The sequence below is a fragment of the Equus asinus genome, chromosome 7 (genome assembly GCF_041296235.1).
Source record: "Equus asinus isolate D_3611 breed Donkey chromosome 7, EquAss-T2T_v2, whole genome shotgun sequence".
In the NCBI taxonomy this organism is placed as follows: domain Eukaryota; kingdom Metazoa; phylum Chordata; class Mammalia; order Perissodactyla; family Equidae; genus Equus; species Equus asinus.
In genome coordinates this window covers 58,597,822-58,617,887 of record NC_091796.1, presented here as the reverse complement: position 1 = coordinate 58,617,887, position 20,066 = coordinate 58,597,822, and the positions used below count along the sequence as shown (strand labels likewise).

Here is a 20,066-nt window from a genome sequence, read left to right as displayed (position 1 = left end):
TTATTGCATTCATGAGCTAGTCCTGGTTAATTCATCCTATCCTAGGTATTTCGTTACTTTTCCGTATATATAGCTGCATACATACATACATATCTAAATAATATATGCATGTATATATACAATACATATATAATATATATATCCTTAAATTATATATATGTGTGTGTGTGTATAAAACTGATGTCAACACTAGCCAGATGATCTTTTACATTGGCTCAAAAATCTAGCTAATACTAAATCTTTGCACACCTTTTAGAAAATTATGTTTTGGGCCGGCCCCGGTGGCCTAGTGGTTAAGTTCAGTGTGCTCCACTTCTGCAGGGTTTGGTTCCAGGGTGCAGACCTACACCACTGTTAATGGCCATGCTGTGCTGGTGGCCCACATACTAAAAAATAGAGGAAGATTGGCACAGATGTTAACTCAGGGTGAATCTTCTTCAGCAAAAAAAAAATAAAAGAAAGAAAGACAGAAAATTATGTTGTAATTGTCAATCAGTCCTTTTAAAACCCTGCATTACCAAAATGTGAGGTATGTAGTAATGTGTTACTAAGTCCAGCCAGATAAGTACATGTTTTGTTTCCGGCAGGATTTAACATTAGATATTCAGTTAGTGTTGATATTATTGGGCAAATATTGAAATTGGACACAGTTCTACAATTCAGCCATAAAAGCCAGATATTGTAAACTAGAGTTTCTGTAAGATATATTGCTGTCCAATTTTATTTATAGACAATTTAATTTTTTCAGAGCCTTATAATTGATTATTTACTTTGAAATATAATTTATGAGACTTGTTAAATTCTGAAATGGTTTTTTTATGTTGATTTCTGTATCTGATTATATAATGGGAAATTGCGTAAAATACGATTCACTGAAATTCACTTTCATATGGATTTTTTCTAAGAAAGGAATCTACTAAGTGAATACAACTTTTACATGTTAAGGCATCACATATCTTTCTATTGTTCCCATCCTTGTGTGAACTTCCTTTAATTTGCAGTTACAGGCTTCATTCAGTTATGAGGCTTTCCAAGAAGACACGGCCTCCCTCGTAAACCTCTCAGGCCTAGCACTGTTTTCCATCAGAAGGCAAGTACACTACTGGTGAACTGCTGAGCACAGATGTTAAAGTAAGCGAAATAGAAATGCGACTTTCTTCAATTTTATCAGGAGAAAAACATTATACTAGAACTTGCTCTTACTACATATAGGTCTTTCCTTCTGGGTCCAGGCAGATTTTTTTGTAGTTAGCGTTAGAAAGAAAAACTTTCTGATAACAAAAGAGTTACATCCCCCTTAGAAGGGTGGGACATTCTGAACTTTGTTTTATTTTGCAGTCCTAGACTGAAATGCAAATTTCTTGTATAAAGAACATGGACTGAAAGCTTTTAGATTTAGAATCAGATGAGCCGGGTGTCTTTGGATGGATCTGAGCAGAAGGTTTCCGCTCCCAAGTCCTCCCTTTTCTCACCGATGCCTGGCACATTGGCTAGAAATAAACTCATCAATCGTCAGCTTAAAAATACCTGTTTTGCCTCATCAGAAGGTTAGTGGTAATTTCTGCAGCTGTCTGTAAACTGAACTGTGTGCCTCCTAACAGACTGTGTGGCATCAACACTCCACACCTTATCCTTGAGATCACAGCTTATTCCCCACTGATTTCGCACATCTCCACCAGAACACTGAGGACTCGGTCCCGCGTTTTGTACTAACCAGTGTCTGGACTAACAAACAAGGGCAGAAGCTACAGAACGGCGGATTGTTGTAATGGCAGGGAATTTTTTCCTAACAGGGATACGCAAATATTGTCAGACCTAAGACTTCCCTCTCTCCTTTTTTTAAGAAGTTGGATACCATAGAAAAAATTCCTATGTAAGATGGAAAGTTTGTACTTGAAGTTTCACAGCCTTTTTGGCACTACAATCTAAGGTACTATGTAATATCCAACTATTATTCAATTTACTTAACTTTTTATTGTGGATCTCCCATAATCCAGGATTGTTTCTCAATATTGATAACACACGGAAAAGTGATCTCATAGCACCTGCCCTCCAGGAACCCACTCTCCATCCAGCATAATGATGTGATGTGTCAGTTTGGTGAGAGCAAGCTGTTACGGAAAACCTTTCTTTCTGTGGGTGTTTGGGATTTGTGCTGGACAGTGTAGTTACGAAGAAGAACGCTGCATGTTGGGACGGTCCAAAAAGGGTAGATAAGTAAATAAGAGGAAAGAGAAATCCTGAAGGATTGGTGAGAGAGTGCCAGGTTGTGAGGTTGGGCTGGGAAGAAAGGGTCAGAAATTGGGTACAAGGAGAGCAAAAACTCTATTTTGTTATTTATGCACTATTGGATATTTGTAAACTTCATTCTGTTTTAAAGATTCCCACATAACTGCTAGTGTCTTTACAGTGGTCCTAGTCTAGCACTCAAAATAACTGGAATAAAAATTAAATTTAAATTAAATTTTATGAGTCATTAAAAGCCCTTAAAAATGACTACCTTACACCTTTCCCTAGAAACATCTGTTTGCCTGAGAAGTACAGGCGACACAACTAATGGAGTAGTGCATTTCCATTTATCGCTTATTTAGAACCAGAAAGATAAAACTTTCTCTTCTACGTATTTGGAACATCTTTTGTTTATCTTTGATCCGAGGCCCAGTTCTATTGATAGCAGACACAGGTGCATTTGGTAGGTGGCTCACTGTCTCTGAATGTTCAATTCCTTATGAAATCTAATAGAATTGGGAGTGGGCAGGAAGTGTAAGTATGTGGACAAAGAAACAACATTTTTCAGAAGATCTTATGATAAATGCTTAAGATCTCAAAAACTCTTCTATTTCTTAGAGGATGGCTGAAGACAGGTCCTCAAGTGATGGTCAGTTCCCAGTCGAGACCCTTGGAGCACACGCTCCTGCTTTGGTACCTGGCTGTCTTGCTCTACTTTCTATTTCATGGCCAACGTCACTCTCCACAGAACAGGTCCTCAACTTCTCTTCCTGGACAATCACAATGTAAAGGGCAGTCTCTAGTTTCTCTCGCCCCTGGACTGTGACCGTTGCTAGAGTCACCTTCAGGAAACTCAGGCTCAGCATGTCACCTTCCTTTCCTATTTCCTATTCGCCTACCGCCTGGGTCATCACCCCAAGTCCAAGCAAAGCATCCTCCAGGCCTTTAACAAGCTGGGCTCCTCTTCTTTCTCCCAGACACTGAATTCAAGCTACACTGGACTCTCTGGGGTTCACCATAAAATCTCAGTTCCTTTGGTCTTGCTACTCATTGTTTACCAGGGTTCTTTCCAGGAGGTTGTGACTTTTCTGGGGTTGCCAAATCAAGGATTAGGGGTGTAGGTACCAGGTAAGCTGTGTCCACTCCTTGGCAGTGCAAACCAAGGGCCGGCAGGGCTTCGCATCTCACAGGACAACTCCAGCCCCACCCCCAACTGCATCCAATAATATATACATATCACTGTATTCCTCTTAGGAACACTCAACCATCCCAAATTACTGCAGCAGTCACCCAGGTCACCAGTGGTTCAGGAACACACAATTATATTTCTCCCATGGCCTATCGTCAAACCCTTGTGCTAATTTATGACAACTGGTCTTTGCCATAAGCATTCACTCCTTCTTTCTGTCCAGATATGCCTTATAGCTATGTCCACTGATGCTCTTAAAACCAATTTCTGACACTCTTCATCAGGCTGCTTCTTCCTATTCCTTTCTGCTGTTGTTGTTGGACATTCTTGCCATCATCAAGGCCTAGAGCTCCCATGCCACCATCTCTGGGAAACCTCCTATGATTTCTCCTAATAGGAATCAACTTGTCCTGCTCTATGCATCCACAACAATTATACTTGTAGTCATAGTTTGTAGTTCTATTATTGTTAGTTTATGTGCTTGTTTCTTTGCTCAGTTTGATTCTAATTCCTTCAAAAAAGGGTATGTGTCTCGTCATCTTGCCTTAATGGCAGTGGCTAGTATATAGCAGGCTTTAAATGTAAGCTTACTTAATTGAATTAAAAGCACTGAGACTAAGTTATGCCATTAAGTTATAGTAGGTGATCCTGGTTACAGCAGGAGTTAGTTTCTACTAAGGGATGGCAAAGGTCCTGCTTTGAAATAGAAACAGTGAAAGAAGGATGGAAAGGAACTGTAGATACACAAGAGCATTCTAGAATTTTTACAGAAAGATCACTGTGGCCTGAACCCTGACATCCACGATTTTAGTGCTCTTGGTCTGGGAAATCAGAACACAGAGCAAGACCATAACAGAGGCACCATGACAACACTTTAACTTATCTACAGTTGATTTAGGTCACAGATAGCAGATAATTGTCCATGTTCTCCATAGGCTGTCAATAAGAATCTTGAACTTTACCTTCTGGATGGATCAATCAATCAATATACATAGTTAAGAAATAACACTCCTTTTTCAAACCTGAGAATCCAGGTTTATATATACATATATATAAAGTTATATATATAAAACTAAGAAACAACAAGAGACACAAGCATCAAAGAGGAACAAACTATGGGGCAGCCTGGGTGGCTTCTTCAAGATCCTCCAACTGCACCTTCCTCTGAGTATTATGCATACAAATGCATCCTGTGCTTTCTGATAGACGAGGATGTCACAGCCTCAGGAAGTATCTCCTCCATCATATCACTTTGGTTCCTCCTCCTCCGCAGGCCCAAGCAAACAGCTGACCCTCTCAGCTCTGCTGGGGCTCCACGGGCTCAGTATATACGGCTCTCCACCTCCCATGGAGCACTTGCTTTGCATTCCTCTCTCCCTCCAAAGCACTGTCACATCTGACAACATATGGTGACTATGAATTGGCAGGGTACTTGTTTCTACTTGCACATGTTGGCAGATTTATAGAACTTCCACCTGTTTTCAGGTTCACTCGAGACCACATCTGCTCAGTCTCTAGTAATACAGAAACCCAGCCATTTGCAAGAAGTACGTAATACTGAAAATAACACCATACTTTAAAAAATGTTAATTGTGGTAAAATACACATAACATAAAGTTCATCATCTTAAATTTTTAAGTGTACGGTGCAGGGATATTAACTACATTTACATTGCTGTGCAACCAATCTCCAGAACTATATCATCTTGCAAAACTGAGTCTGTACCCGGTAAACAATAACTCCCCATTCCTCCCTCCCCTCAGCTTCTGGTGCCCACCATTCTACTTCCTGTCTCTATCAATTCGACTACTGTAGGGATCTCATATAAGTGGAATCATACAGTATTTGTCCTTTTGTGTCTGGCTTATTTCACTTATAAAAATGTCCTCCAGGTTCATCCATGCTGTAGCATGTGTCAGAATTTCCTTCCATTTTTAAGGCTGAATAATATTCCATTGTATGTATAGACTCCTTTTGTTCATCCCTTTTTCCACAGATGGACACTTTCACCTTTTGACAGTTGTGAATAATGCTGCTATGAACACGAGTGTACAAATATCTCTTCAAGATCCTTCTTTCAGTTCTTGTGCCCATATATCCAGACAGAAGAATTGTTGGATCATGTGGTAATTCTAGTTCTAATTTTTTGAAGAACCACCATATTGTTTTTCATACTGGCTGCACCATTTCATATTTCCACCAACAGTGCATAAGCATTCCAATTTCTCCACATCATCACCAAAACTTACTTCCTGTTTTTTGACAGTAGCCATCCTAATAGGTGTAAAGTTGGACACCACACTTTTAACTTAGCCTTTTCTTCTCAAGAGCTCATAGCTCTTTCTGATCCAGGCCTCTCATAATGATACAGAGAGGCACATTCTTCAACTAAATAAGCATTCACTAACCAGAATGGATGAGTATGCAGTTAGGTTGATAAAACTCTAGGCAGGTTTTAAATCCTCTTATGAAGCCAGGAAATATATTCTTTCCAACTAGGGTAAAATGATTATTTTGGGGCAAAGAATCCCCTAGAGAAAACATCTTTTAATAATCTTCTCATTTTAATCTTAGATCCTTCAGATAAAACCAATGAGGGACTGAATGGAGGGAAGAAAGGGAAAGGGCAGAAGCATGGGAGAGGCAGACGCTTCTCAGAGTCCGAGTGCAAAGTGTTGGCTCTAGGTCAAGACCAGGCTCAGAGGGAGCAGCCTTGCTGATGCTGGGCATGGCTCCATCAATGGGAGATTCTCACATTGTCAGACCTCCAGGGAGCTTAGTCCTTTCTATCTCAGACCCTATTCCCTGCAAAGGGGTTTGGTGACAGACCCCAACGGTCCCAAGGCTCCCTGTGGAGGATTCCCATGCTGAGTATTCAGGAGGTTCATGAAATAGACGGAGCCAAATGACTCAGTGGTTGCAATCATTGACCAGTTACATGCATTCATTTGACTCAGCTAAGGATCCAGGAAAAAACAGCGAGTGGCCTTCAGACGAAAGCAGTGAGGCCTCATTTCTGTAATCAACTGGGGGTTCAGAGGGAAGGACAGAACCTTTGGATTGACTGTTTGATGGCGTAAGCCAGCAATAACTGCCTGTGCCCACAGAAGGTCCCGGGATCTAACCCAGAGCAGACATGGGTTCCCTGAAGAAGTTTGTGAAAGCAACTGTGCGGGAAAATCACCAACCACCTAAACATAACTGCCTTTGCTTTTTCTTCCGTCCTTGCCCACTCTTTCCCTACCTCGATGGCCAGAAGTTGAAGCATAACAAAAGATGTTTTATTTTTAAAGGTTAAAAAAATAACAGAGATTCAGATGGCACATATTCTATTTAATATTTTGATTTTAAAATGCATCTCTTGAATCAAATGGCCTTAGCATGAACTCATAATAAACTTGAAAAAAAATCAGAGGCTGTAGGGCTCAATGGAAAGAACGGGATTCCAGACAGGGATTCAGATCCCGCCTGTATTATTAGCTACGTGACCTTGCGTGCGGCATTTAGCTTTTCTGAGCCTTAATTTCCTCACTTGGAAAATGAGACTAGTAAATACTATATCTTGAAGAGATACTCTGAAGATTAGAAATAATAGGCAAAAATTTTTGGAAATCCTTCTCATGCCAGTTCAACTTAGAGCTGTTGAAATGGGATTTGGAAATATCTTGTGTAAAACAGTTTGGGATTGCAAGCGAGATGGTCATGAAATTTCTTTTCAAAATAGGTGGATATTAATGTCCATCATATAAAAGTATAGATGTAGATAGTTCAAGCTGGAATGATATAGCTGTCGTTTGGACAGCAGTGTGCATAGCTAATATTTGGATTTGGTGTTGCTAATGGCGAATACATGGAACATCTCTCGATGGTACATTCAGGTTATAATCTAAATATTCACATATACTTTCTTGTCACACATAGAGCATACTCTTTCCTCCCTAAGGAAAACCATTCCAAAATTCTACACAGTTACCCGACTCATTGGCTGGATTCCTAGCTGATGCTTGGTCCTTTCTTACAGTTCAGGATATAGCTCCTTAGAGTTCCACAAATTTGCACCCAATATGCTTCAGTGGAGTAGTAACATAATAATTGCAGCAAAACTCCCACTTGGAAATAGGGAGTATGGGAAACACACCTCACCACCAGGCTGTAGTTACCATCAAATCCTGCTAGACAGGAAGTGGGAAGACAGACAAGTAAGTCTCTTGCTGGCAGCTCTTGGATCTTCTTGCTGGGAGGGACATTGCTGTCCATAGTCTCTCATGACCCATGGATCTCTGCAAATATGAATCCCATCCATGCCCCAGAACCACCTCAACCGTCGTGTGTGGTTGACATTTTGGTGTAATGTCTATAGTCGTCATTTATATACAGATCACAATGTCTTATATTACTAGTCTTCTCTTATGTCTGTGTGCTGTATCCTGAAATAGACCGTTAACTCCTTAAGAGTCAAAATCATGTATTTCTTAGCAGCCTCTATAGCACTTACAATAGTTTTCTAAGCATAGCCTATACTCAGAATTATTACAAGGGTGGCCCTAGGAGTAGTCTTCATAATAACTTGTCAGGATTCATTGCAAATACCAATCAATAATGAAAGATTTTAGATTTCATTCATATAATCAATGCAAAACTAATGCTGCAGACATAAACATTGTAAATTTATTCCAAGGACTCAGGTATGAAGGTCTTGAAACTGCCTGCTTGTTTGATTATATTTTGACCTTGACTGCTCCATCAATGTTTAATGTTTCACTTAACAGAAAGCCCAACGACAAAGGTCCCAGTGCTTTCTCCTTTCCTTTCTGTTCTCAACGCCCTGTCAACATTCACCTTCACCTTTTCTCTGAATGTTGCAAGATAAGTGCTGCACTTCAGACATAGTATCTTCAGAAAGCTTCACTGAGAGCAGAGAAAAGGGGAATTTTATTTCAAGAGATCTTTATTTGTAGCTCCAAGTTTCTACGTAGAACAACTTCCTTTAGTCTGAAGAACATTCTGTAATATTTTGTGTAGTGCAGGTCGGCTGGTGCCAAATACTTTCAGTTTTTGTTTGTCTAAGAATGTCTTTATTTGACCTTTATTTTTTCCACCTACCTCCTTGGATATAAAGTTATACCTTGAGAGGTTTGTTTTTCTTTCTTTCAGCAGAACATTAAAAATGTTGTCCTATTGCCTTCTGTCTTGTATCATCTCTAGTGAGAAGTCTGTGATAATTCTTATCATTATTCCCTTGCCTATAATGTATTTTTTATTGAGCTGCTTTTAATATTTTTCTCTACTGTTGGTATTCAAACATTTAATTACATTGTGCCTTGGTGAGATCTTCTTAGTGTTTGTTTAGATTGGAGTTTGTTGAACTCCTTGGACTTATGGATTTATATTTTTCATCAAATTTGGGAAACATTTGGCCATTATTTCTTAAAACTTTTTTTTCTGGGGCTGGTCCAGTGGCATAATGGTTAAGGTCTCATGTTCTGCTTTAGTGGCCCAGGGCTTGCAGGTTTGGATCCCAGGCGCAGACCTAGCACAGCTCATCAAGCCGTGCTGTGGTGGTGTCCCACATAAAACAGAGGAAGATTGGAACAGACGTTAGCTCAGTGACAATCTTCCTCAAGCAAAAACAGAGGAAGATTGGCAATAGATGTTAGCTCGGGGCCAATCTTCCTCACACACACACACAAATATATATATATATATATATATATATATATATATATATATATATTTTACTTTTCTGTACACACACCTTTCTAAGATTCCAATTATAGTTGTGTTAAACCTCTTGAAATTATCCTACAGGTCATTGTGGTCCGTTTATTATTATTATTCCTCAATCTCCTTTCTCTTTGTGCTTCAATTTGGATAGCTTCTATCACCCTTCCTAAGTTCACTGGTCCTTTGTTCTGTGGTGTCTAATTTGCTCTTAAGCCCATTCAGTGAATTTTTTATTTCACCTATGGTATTTCTTTTTACTTCTCCCAGTTCCATTTGTTCTTTTTGTTCATCAGTTCTTTTTTATAGATTCTACTTCTGTCTTCATTATGTTCCTATTCTTTGATCTTGAAAATAATTAAAAGAGCTGTTTCAAAGAGTTTGTTATTTCTAGGTCAATTTTCATTGATTTTTTTGCTTGATTCTGCATATATCTAATAATTTTCAACTAGATGCTAGACATTGTAATTTTCACATTACTGAGTGTCTGGATTTTGACGTCCTCATTTAGAGCGTGGAGTTTTGTTTGGACAGGCAGTTATTTGCAGATCAGTTCTTCCTAGAAGGCTTGTTTGTAAGTTTTATTATGGTGGGCCTAGAGTGGGCCTTTACTGTACAACTAGTTTAGCCTGAGTAGAGTAATCTACTCTGGCCACTATGATTGGCCAGAACTAAAATGTTTTCCCAACTCTATGTGAGTTTTGAGAGTTATTAAGTTTACAGTTCCTCAATATTTGTTTTTTGCCCTGGAGTTTTGCCTTGCCTGACTTCATGGTGTCTCACCCTCTGCACGCACAGCATAGAACTCAGCTAAAGTATCTGGGCAACCCCATGCACATTTCTGGAGCTCTTTCTCTGCCTAGTTTTTCCTCCTCTCCATTAGTCTGTGCCACAAATTCCAGCCCACTCAGCCTCTCCAAACTGATAGCTGTTTCTACAGCCCAGCAAGAACTCCGTGCTCTGCTTGGGTTCCCTTTCCTCTACGACATACAGTAAATGCTACCAGGTAGAAAGCTGGAGTAACCACTGAGCTTAGCTTGCCTGTTTCCCTTTTCTCAAGTATCATAATCCTACACTTCCAATATTCCAATGTCTGAAAACAGCTGTTTAACATATGTTATCTAGTCTTCTCCTTGATTATGGGAGGAAAGCTAGTCCAGTACACTTTATATATTTTTTTAACATCTGCCTTACTAATACACATATGTTCTTGTATAATCGTTTATCTACCCATCTTCTTAGAAGTTGGGTGTTCTAGTTAACAGAAAATTTTTATGATAGATTTGCTGCATATAAACACAACCTGAATAATAAGTATCTATTTGCAAACAGCCAATATAGAAAAGTGAATGATTCTATCTTGCCTCATTTTTTCTCTTCTTAACTCATTTCAGAAACAACCCAAAAGTTTTCCAGGTTCTTATCATCAGGAAATAGTAATCATGTATAACCACCACCATCTTCTTCATCAGATATTTACCCTCAGCACATTCCTGCTTCTTTTCTGTCTCCTACCATTCACAACACGTGCTCCATGAAAACACACATGCTCTTTCATCTCCTTCTACATTCTCATCTGTCTTCAACTCTTACCAAAGAATTGTAGGAAAATTTCTTCTTTTCTCCTTACTCTCTCTTCACATTATTTGTAAATCCAAGAGTGACTTAAGTTATAAATTCTAAGTGCAGTAGTGCTGGTGATGAGTGAGTGTCAGGGAAAATCAAAAGTTACACGTTTGTAATGAAAACAGATTGAATAACAAATCTCATCACTTTCTAAAATGTGTTTCCCAAGCGATCTCTGAGGACCGTTTAAAAAACCCCTATCCATTGTGAACTGATACATTTCTAAAATACAATAAAAAGTAATTAGTAGAAAAATGATCACATGCCTGAATGTCACAGCTATGTCAAACTGCTATATGGGTTTTACATGCTTTCTCTCAATTTCTGTATTTAACTTGTTGAAAACCTGTTTCAAATAATTCATGGACCAGCACTGATCTGCTATTTGGCGTAGCAGTGACTTGGAGTCTCCAGAAGTCCCTGTCAGAATGTTGTCAATAGTCTCTTACTAATGGCTTGACCATCTCTAATTAACCTTTTTCTCCAGGTGTATCATTTAAAATAAACACTTAAAAATTTTCTTCCTAATATAATTGATGTTCTTGAAACTAGCAGTATAATCAATGATGGTGATTAAAATTTCCTTATGTATGTATGTCTAGGGGGAGGTGCTTCAAAATATCTTTGAGGAAACAACAATACATATTTCTATTGTGCTCCATGCCTTGAGGGTGTCTGACAGCTAGCTGGAAGAGAAGCTCCCTGATCTGGCACTTCAAAAGGAATGCTGGCTGGCACAGAAAAGCACTTCCTAGTAAGTCCCAGACCCTGGAAAGTATGGAAGGAACCAGGCCAGCATCTTCTGGCCTCTAGTCACCCTATGGAATCAGCTGTCAAGGGGAAAGAAGAAAGAGTGGACCTGGTGACTAAGGAACATGCTAACTGAAGCCAGCTTGCCACACTTCCTGTTGGGCATTATCAGCATTTCTCTTTGCAATTTTGTATTTCATGTGTATAGGTTGGAAAGCACTAAGCTGCTCATTAACGTTTACTTCCCAAGCTTCTAGAAGAGACTACAAACCAAAACACAGCCAAAAAATAGAAGCCCAATGCTTTGTATTAAACCAGCTTTCATAGATTAAACTTGGAAGCTAACACTTATCTCTAACCCAAATAAATCAGAGCTCAGCAAACTTTTGGAATTCAGCTAGATTGAAATCTGTGGACCTCTTATATGTTACACAGGTCACTATTTTTAAATAAATAGAGTACATCTTAATGTTAGGATGTTTTTGAATATGGTATAACTGTTTTTCATGATTCAGAAGTAATTTATGATATTTCACGACCTTGCAGCCAATGTTAGGGCCATCAATTCCATTATATGGTACTGCACTGGTAGAGGTACAGAGGTTGTAAGGCTTTGCACTGGCCCTCTGAGATATCTGAGAAGTTCTCTACTTAGACAGAAAAGTTCCTGTTAATTTACATCTTGCATTTTTGTCTTTTTTATGAAAAACAATTATTTTGAGCTTTCAGATTATTTAATTTCGAATAAGTAGGAACTTTTCTGTTGCATAGTGACTTTGAATTATTATTGTACATTTTGGAAACTCCTTCTAATAAAAACTACCTGCAGCTTCTCTTTTAACCCTTTCATAACTATGATACATTTTTAAATTGTCCACTCAACAATAAAAGTATTTAAGAGAAATATGACATATAGCCCTGAATTGTTTCTTCACATACACTGTTGATGGCACTAAAGCACCGTCTATCACCCAGGACATGTGGGAAATGAAAGACCCAGAGTTGTGGGCTCTTTTGGTGAATGCCTGAGGGAATAAAACTTTTTCCTTGAATTAGTTTTCATTCTCTGGTATGGCCGTGCTTAAATGGAAAAGAACAAAGTGTCTAGAGAAAAGAGAAAGAGAGGGAAATAAATTTAGGTGCAATGAACAGGTGCAGATCCAGGAAAGATAAAGATTGTCTTTGAGGTATCAGTGGGATAAAGAACCCAAAAATAATTTGTCAACAATGCAAGGGACTGAACTGAACCATATATAGGAAAAGCGATTTTAAATTTTAAAAGTTGGATGTAAAGATATGACTCATAAAGCATACATGCAGATACTCATTGCCCAGATAAAAATGATATTAGCATTCTGCCACATTTGCCTCTGCTCTCACACTTAAAAAGAAATAAAAAGTTAGTGGCATAGCTAAAGACCCCCTCCTCCCCATTCCTCACCAAACACTCTAGGATAGTGTCTTTCACGTCCATGAACATTTACTCACTTTTGCTGCATATGTATGCACCCAGAAATAATGCATACTATTGTTATACGAATTTGCCTTTATATAAATGGTCATATTTGTGTTTATTCTTATGCACATACATAATAGAGTCCATTTTAATTTCTAGGTAGTATTTCATTGCATAAATAAACCAACTACTCTAGAAATCCAGAAACGGAGAATAATTTGCAGGTATAGAAAGATGCAAGATCATTAATTTGTGGGAAAAAAATGTATTAAATATAAAGGCAACATGAAGCTGACATAAAGGCCTTCAAGACCTTCATATTTCAGAGCCTTTTCTTCCCATATGTGGCTTCCTCTACTGGAGCTTTTCAAGCTTCTTTAGGGTTTATGTTTTAGATACAGACAAATTCTTGTATATGTGCACACATGTATATTTAAGGATGTTTACCAGGCATGGACAGTAATAGTACAAAGCTGATAAAATTCTAAATGATAATGATGGGGATGTCTAAATAAGTTATGGCATATCCATATATATTAGGGAATACTATGCAGCCACTAACAATAATAAAGAATATCTACATATAGTTGACATAGAAAACCTTTCCAAGGCATATTTTAAAATAAGTTTTAAATTTTAGAATAATTTTAGATTCACAGGAAAGTTGCAAAGATTGTACAGAGAATTTCCCACACCCAGTTTCCTCTCTTGCTAACATCTTACATTACTATAGTTCATTTGTCACCACTGAACCAATACTGATACACTGTTTTTAACCAAAGTACACCCTTTATTCAGATTTCCTTAGTTTCTACCAAATGTCCTTTTTTCTGTTCTAGAATCCCATCCAGAGTATAGCATCACAATTAATCATCCTGTCTCCTTAAGCTCCTCTAGACTGTGACATCTTCTCAGACTTTTCTTGTTTTGATGACCTTGACAATTTTGAGTGCTGATCTAGTATTCTGTAGAATGTCCCTTCATTTTGGTTTGTTTATTTACTCATGTTAATGGGAGTTATGGATTTTGGGGAGGAAGATCACAGAGGTAAAGTGCCATTCTCATCACATCATATCAAAGGTACAGCTATCAACACGACTTATTACTGATGACGCTGATTTTGATCACCTGGTGGGCTGTTTGTTAGGTTTCTCTCCTATAAACTTACTCTTTTCCTCCCTTCCATTTTCTACAGTTTGGAAGGAAGTTACCATGCATAGCTCACACTCAAAGAAGTATGGATTATGTATTTTTATACCTTGGATTTTAATCCAATACTGCTTTATTAATTTTGTTGCTCATATTATTCCAGTTCAGATCATTCGAAGCTCTTTCAGTTAGCTCTTGTGTTCCTTTGACAAATCCCATCATTTTGTTATTTTCTGGCACTAAAAGATACTCCAGGCTTATTTTGTATATTGTCTAACCAAAGCTTAGAGTCAGCCATTTCTCCAAGGAGTGCTGATTCCTTTTATTGGAGAATGGTATTAGAAACCAAGATCCGGGCACTCGGTGTGCTCGTTGCTACCGGGGTGTCACTGCTTCTATGCCCTCTCTGCTGTCAGAGCGAGGAAATATATGTGTGCATCCTTATCCATGCATATACATCTATCTGCACATATTTCTGTATGTACCCTATTACGTATGTACCTATTACCTATACTCCACGGGAAACAACTTTTATCCCCTAGAGTACGGGGCTTACGTACAGTTCCTTTTGTCTTTAGTCTTATAATCACTCATTTCCAAAGTTACTTAAGTCAGCACCTTTCTCCCTGCTCCCCTCAGTGAGGTTAGAGCAAACACTTGTAACACAGTTAGATTCTTTTGTCACAGTCTGCGTTCCATGCTGGGATCTTTCAATCTCCTAACTGATTATTTTTTACTTTGCAGACTTCAAGGTTTACTCTTTATGCTACAAAGTTTAACGGGTTTTGACAAATGTATAGTGCCACGTATCCATCACCACAGTATCATACAGAATAATGTTCCACCTTAAAATATTTCCCATGCTTCACCTATTGAAACTTCTAACACCCCACCCCACCCCCCAAACTTCTGGAAACCACTGATATATTTAACATCTCTGTAGTTTTGCCTTTTCCAAAATGTCATATAAATGGAATCACATAGTATGTGGCCATTTCAGACTGGCTTTTTCACTGAGCCATATGCATTTAAGGTTCTTCCTCCCAAGCTTACTCTGACATATGTGTATGTTCCTATGTGTGCGTAAATATCCTGGAAAAGTGTTTGGAAGGATCCTTATTATGGGCCTCGGCTATCTCTGGTGGAAAGGAGTTGAATTAGGGGTAGGAACAAGTTAGAGGGAGGAAGCTTTCAATTTTATTCTTATATGTATTCTCGATGACTTAGACTTTGTCCAGTGAGCATGCATTACCACTGTAATTTAAAGATTATTACAAAATATTCTATTTTCTGCCACCTTTGTTTTCCTTCTTTGTTCATGTCCTTGCATTCTTTTAGATTTTTACTTCTATAATTGATACAATGATTTTTTTATTAAAAACGTTTACAATATATACAGAACACACCTAGAACTGCTATCATACCCTTTGCCTATGTTTTGATGTTTAAAAAAATTAAAACTGACCCCAGTTTTCCTTACATAGACCAACATTTGCCTCCTTTCCTTTTTTTCTCTCTCTGATCTTTTCCCCTTTTTCTCCTTTTGTATCACCCGTCCCCTGAAACTTGACTGGTATTAGACAGTTAACAGGTAACACATAAGGCTTACAAAGATAGTTTTCAAAAGAACAACTCTGAGAACTCCCAAAATGTGACTGCATCAACCATTTTGAGAAAAGGACATGGAAAACTGGTGTCATCTTCTAACAATTTCAACTACAAGTTTCGCAGCGGTTACAGACAAAGACTACCGCAGCCTCGGACAAGACCCCACGTGCCCCTCTCTTCTCTCTGCCCCAGAAAAACTCTAAACCTACATCAGCTTAGGGGGCTGAGATTTTGAGGGGCTTCTTCATGCACGTGAATTGAATAAAGCCTTTAACCTCTATTTGAGAATTTCAACTTTTTTGTTTGTTTGTTTGACAATGTCTGAAGAAAAACTAGTTTCTGGTAAAAAAGAAAAACTCTCCTATGTGAAAAATTAAAATATAAACAATTAACTCTCATGGACAGGTTATTATGTAAACAGATTTTATAAGCAAAAGATAGAATAAAAGTATAAAATATTGCTACCCCAAGGCAAGCTTAACAGTGAATAAACCTGAGAAAACTCGAAATAGCATACTTTTAATTAAAGTAAAACCAATCTTGTAGATAGTCATGATGCCACTGAACTTCAAACTTTAATAGACTAGTCTGAGACAGGATGTTAAAGTATTACTTGATATAAACTTTTCCCACCTTCTTAAAAGCTCACTAAAAATGGAAAATTTTCCCAAGCCTTTACAATTTAAAGTTCTTAGAGTTTGGATACCCACTAACTAAACTGGGTATTGGACAATAAAATTCATCAAAATGAGAAACTGGGGTTCTGCCCTGTAGGAATCCCCATTTTAATAAATGGTTGGCGGTTTGGGTGCATTGTGACTGCTCTTTTTGATTAAAAGAGTCAAATTTCCTTTCTGCTGTTTCCTCCATGCTGCTGGAGGAACTGTGAAGTGAAGGTAACACGTATACAGACAGAAGGAGTTCCAGGTGGATTATAAGATTGTTGCAGAGTGTGAGAGATGCTGATGCCCAGGCAGGATCCCGGGGCTCATGTGGTGACCTGTGAACTCTGGTTCTTCGCACTACCAACAACTTACACATCTTATATCTCATCACCATGTAGGGGACAACTTTGGGTCATGTGTGCACAGAAATGCCATCATCTGGAATCTGATCATCCATAAATGTACCAGAGCCTTACAATTCATTCCCTCCTTTAATAGCTAAAGCTGGAAGTTCCGTGTCATTCCTATCTGTGCCCAAGAGTTGCCCCCTTGGTGTTATGGAGGATGCTCCTTGATGCTTCCATGAGTTCAGCATACGCCGCAATAAACACCAGAAGGGCAGGCAGAAGTGCACCGGTGAACTTATTTTTTATGAGCACTATCGAGAGTTTGTTTTCCATTGGCCTTCCATAGCTCATGGTTCAGTCCCACCGTCTCCCCGCTGCTTCCCCAAAATGAACCCACGTCCTGGGCAGGAAGCATGCGCACTGCCCCAAACAGCTCAAGTTCAGAGCCTTCTCACAGCTGCACTCCGACTTGTCCCTCTTCCGTGGAATTTCCTCCTTTCTCCCTAACAAACCCTAACCCTGGTTCAGGTTGCTCGCCTCCTCCAAGAGGCTTTCCCACAGCACGTGGTGTCCACCTTAGTCTCTCTTCTTTCAATTGTGCACCCCTTACTTGACTCAAGTGGTGAGCCCTTCTTTACTTTTATGGTCATTTGTGATTTGCACCCTAAGTTACTTCACAGGCCTTATCTTACTTGGTGGTGTTAATTTTACACTTGCCTGGGGACGGCCGGAGCTGTCTTCTCAGTGATAGCGGAACTTCTCCCAAGAATTTATGCTTCTTTGCATCATACAGCATTTACTCCATGGTTCTCCAAGGGGGATGTTTTCTGATCGCCTAGAGAAGCTGTTAAGATGCCGGGTCCCATATCCCAGCTCTAGGTATCCTGTGCTCCTATGTCTGGGGGAGGCCAGGGGGAAGCACTCATCCTCAGTCCGCGACCCCAGGAAGTCATACACCACCAAAGTCTGAAAAGCATGGGTCAGCTCAGCGCTCATCTAAAACAATGCTGAACAGATACAACGTAAATGGAGGTGGAAACATTCTCATTAGATCTAGGACATTTCCAACTTCTAATTCCTCATCAGAGTTGAAAGAAAGGGAGAACATGTGTGGAGGAAAGGATTCCTACGTGCACACAAGGTGTTGGAGAAGCAACACGGATGTTTTATTTTATTCTATTGAGGCTCTCAGAGACCTGCTGTCTGCGCCCCACGAGGCAGGTACTGTTGTTGCACTAATTTTAGAGACAAGGATAATCACGCATAGAGAGGATAATGTACCCAATGTACGTAGTTCCTAGTAACTGGCTGAGTAGCACTTGAATACAGACCAAATCGGCCTATGAAGAGGGGAGAGGTGTTTTGTTTTCTTCAGTAAGAACAGAGATGGTAGATGCTTAATAGTAATATTTGTTGAATGACTGAACAAAAGCAGGAAGGAAGGACCTGAGGAACTTAAAGCTCTGTATTTCTATCAATTCCCTCAACGTGGGCCATGCGGTGGGCTCTCCTGCCCATGGTAATACGATGCAAAATGCTTCTCTCTGTGGTTTCTCATACACCTGGAGAACTTGCTAAAATGCGAATTCCCAGACCCCTGCTCTGAAAATTCTGGATTCTCAAGTCAGGTGGGGCCCAGGGATAAGCAGATTTTTCAGATCAGTATGTCAGGTAATCCCCATGTGCATCAAAGCATGAAAGCCCCTGATGGGCGGCTCCCCACACTGGAGGACCTGACGTCTCCTCCTGGGAGCTGCCCGGCCCACCAGGTGTGCATGTAGCTCAGCCCACTGCCGGCCCTGATGAGCCCATTCACAACCCCAGAGAGGCGGAGGGAGGGGGAGGCATCTTCTTTAGAACTGTCTTGCTGGCAACTGTTGGCAGACTTGCCTTAGAGAGAAATTTCAGCCCAGAATGGACAACTGTGGCTCTGCTTGGCTGGGACGTGGCAACACCCGAGGGGCGCAGTGGCCTGAGGAGGTGGCAGGAATTGTGAAGGCAGCACTGGGGACATGCTGAGAGCTCGGAGAACACTGGTCCAGGGTAATAAGCCCACGGTGCTTGAGGGATGGGCCAGAGTCCTGAGGCTCCGGCAGTCACCTTTCCTGCACACTCCTCTCCTTCGGTACTTCAAACCCACTGTAAACACCTGCAGCCTCTCCCCACTCCAGTTAGAGCCACAAGGGGCGCTTGTACCTGGCCCTACCTTGGACCACCTAGAATCTCTTCGGGTAGAGCTGAAGGTGGCAGAACATTTACCAAACTCCCCTGTGAGTTCTTATTTGCAATCTGAGTTGAGAATAACTCACCTGTGACTGTGTTTACTCCAAGGATGAGCGACTCTACAGCACGAATTGTACACAAACGAAGCAAGTTGTGAAGACATCACCTCACAGAGGCTTCAAGAACCAGGCTTACTGTCTCAGTCTCTTTCCAGCCTCCACCTTAGAGCAAGCTCCTCAAGCTGCCCAGGTCTCTGGAGAGACCCCTCCTTCTTTCCCCTCAGCTTCAGGTCAAGTTTGCTTTCGCTCCTCCGGTTGGAGCCTCAGGACTCTGCTTACAAAAACCTATCTGCAAGTCCTGTGTTTGGAGAACACCTTAGACTCGCCTTCCCTCACTGAAGGTTCCCTGGTAAACACACCCTAGCCAATGCTCCCCTCTCCATCCGTGTCTTTACTGCTTCTCTAAGAGCTCAGAGCCTTTCTGTGCAGCAGGACAGCGGTGGAAGGGGCGACTGAGAGGACAGGCTTCAGAGCAAGGTCTGGGTTCAAGCTCCGGCTTCACCATGCCTATCGTGTGACTTGGGGAAATCACTTATCTACTCGTCAGTTTCCTTATCTCTAAAATGGGGATAATAGAACCTACTTCAGAGAGTCGTCAGGAGGATTCAATGGACAAATCGGAACCTGACAACAGTAAGTGTTCACTAAACCTTAACTATTCTAATTACGAGCCCAGCCCCACTCTACAAGGGAGGGGTCTGGTTTTCCTCTCATAATTTTTCACAGAGTCACGGAAGCTTCTTGGGAAAATGCAAGAGAGTGACTGAGTCCTATCCGATGCCAGGCACTGTACGTCCATAACCTGTTCCAACACTTCACTGATGCCATGATGTGGGCATTGTTCTACCAATTACAGGATGAAGAAGTCAAAACTCCGAGAGGTTAAATGACCGACAGTCTGCCCGTGAGAGAGCCAGGTCACTGGGAACCCAGGCCTGTGTGAATTCCCAAGTCCTTCCCGCGCATGAAGCCAAGCTGCCAGTAAAAGGCAGGGTTGCTGGAACAGTTGCACGAGAACGACTTTTCTTCTCACTTGAGCAAGAA

At 40.2% G+C, this 20,066-nt stretch overlaps 1 protein-coding gene across 5 annotated transcripts in view; it reads right to left on the bottom strand.

The window, feature by feature from the left end:
* PIEZO2 (piezo type mechanosensitive ion channel component 2) overlaps window positions 1-20,066 on the bottom strand; it is a 427,346-nt gene that overhangs the window by 120,359 nt on the left and 286,921 nt on the right. The window lies entirely within an intron of this gene.